At 35.1% G+C, this 2,210-nt stretch overlaps 1 long non-coding RNA gene across 2 annotated transcripts in view; it reads left to right on the forward strand.

Moving 5' to 3' along the window:
• LOC123981164 overlaps window positions 1-2,210 on the forward strand; it is a 28,417-nt gene that overhangs the window by 22,475 nt on the left and 3,732 nt on the right. The window lies entirely within an intron of this gene.

A 2,210-nucleotide genomic window follows, 5' to 3' on the forward strand; every position in this document is an offset into this window, starting at 1 on the left:
GCTCTGGGCACCTGGGCTAATTGCCCTGTAGAGTATTTGGGATTGTTTTCTCATTCGGCAAAGGTAGCTGCTGTCGAGGCCAGGTCAGACCTCCCTGCGGGCCGGCTCCCTGGTTTCCTCTTTAGTTTGGGTTTCTTTGGTTGGACTATTGCTTTGTGGTATTTATCTTGTTTTTGCATATTACAACACCTTCACACATACATTCATGCAACCATCATCCTGCACAGACACTACTGAAACCACAGACTACATACCTCATACTTTAATTATGTTAATTTGAAGTAACTATTGATTTGGCTTATTTTCGTTAAATAAACATATGTTAACTGTTTACCATGGTGTGTCTCCCTTTTGTTGTGGCCTTTTGAGCCAGGTCATAACAGCGAGACAAAACAAAAACAGCCTTTTTATCTACTTCCCTTCTTTAGGACGTGGTGACGTCAATTTGGGGAGGGGGTTTCTCTGGGGGAGTTACCTCAAAAGTGTTAACTTTTTAGTGGGATAAAGAAAATATATATATTTTGCGTGTATTTTCATTTAATCTCTCTCTCCACAATGTCAACATTTGAAAAATACTTAGTTCTAAACATTTAGATAAAGACAAGCGAAACAAGACTAAACACTAGGGGGTTAAGGGTTTCTTAATTGTTATATACTTAATAAAAGGCGTAACAAAGCTACACAAAGCTAAACTACATGTTTTCAGTGTAAACTTGATTGTTACTTGATTCACCACTTCCCAGGAACTGGGAAGCTGGTTATACACACGAGCGTGCGGATGAATGTTTTAATAGGAAATTGTATATGAAACGTTTAACTAAAGCATTAGTTAATACTAAACAGACAGTGATTACTAGGGAATAATAGGGAGGAATTAAAACAAAACAAAAAGAGGAAATTAGGAAACTCTTCCAGATTACTTTATTATGATTCTCTAGTCTTCAAACATCACTAACGGATAACAACAGGGTCATTACTACTAAACTACGAGGCAAACGCCACTACTAACTTAGCAAGGATTATTATTTAAACAGAAAAAACACAGTTTATAATGAAACATTTGTTGGCTCAAGAAGGCAGGGGTTGTTAGTGCACCCCCTTTTGCAATCCTGGCTTATCACATTTGCACATCGGCTAAAGAGAGAAGGGAGTGGTGTTTTATGGCTCAGCCATTCTGTGGGAAAAGGAATCAAGTTGAGGCCGGACAGGTGGTACTTTTTGAGTTAGCCTCAAAACCCAAAAATCGAGTGCAGTAAGTTGCCTTGAAATTTTGAGTTTTTATACAAATGAAAGATAAGTTATCTGAACAAAACATAATTAGTTGGCACAACTACACTACACTAAACCCAAAAATCGAGTGCAGTAAGTTGCCTTGAAATTTTGAGTTTTTATACAAATGAAAGATAAGTTATCTGAACAAAACATAATTAGTTGGCACAACTACACTACACTAAACCCAAAAATCGAGTGCAGTAAGTTGCCTTGAAATTTTGAGTTTTTATACAAATGAAAGATAAGTTATCTGAACAAAACATAATTAGTTGGCACAACTACACTACACTAAACCCAAAAATCGAGTGCAGTAAGTTGCCTTGAAATTTTGAGTTTTTATACAAATGAAAGATAAGTTATCTGAACAAAACATAATTAGTTGGCACAACTACACTACACTAAACCCAAAAATCGAGTGCAGTAAGTTGCCTTGAAATTTTGAGTTTTTATACAAATGAAAGATAAGTTATCTGAACAAAACATAATTAGTTGGCACAACTACACTACACTAAACCCAAAAATCGAGTGCAGTAAGTTGCCTTGAAATTTTGAGTTTTTATACAAATGAAAGATAAGTTATCTGAACAAAACATAATTAGTTGGCACAACTACACTACACTAAACCCAAAAATCGAGTGCAGTAAGTTGCCTTGAAATTTTGAGTTTTTATACAAATGAAAGATAAGTTATCTGAACAAAACATAATTAGTTGGCACAACTACACTACACTAAACCCAAAAATCGAGTGCAGTAAGTTGCCTTGAAATTTTGAGTTTTTATACAAATGAAAGATAAGTTATCTGAACAAAACATAATTAGTTGGCACAACTACACTACACTAAACCCAAAAATCGAGTGCAGTAAGTTGCCTTGAAATTTTGAGTTTTTATACAAATGAAAGATAAGTTATCTGAACAAAACATAATTAGTTGGCACAA

Source organism: Micropterus dolomieu, linkage group LG12 (genome assembly GCF_021292245.1).
Source record: "Micropterus dolomieu isolate WLL.071019.BEF.003 ecotype Adirondacks linkage group LG12, ASM2129224v1, whole genome shotgun sequence".
Taxonomy (NCBI): domain Eukaryota; kingdom Metazoa; phylum Chordata; class Actinopteri; order Centrarchiformes; family Centrarchidae; genus Micropterus; species Micropterus dolomieu.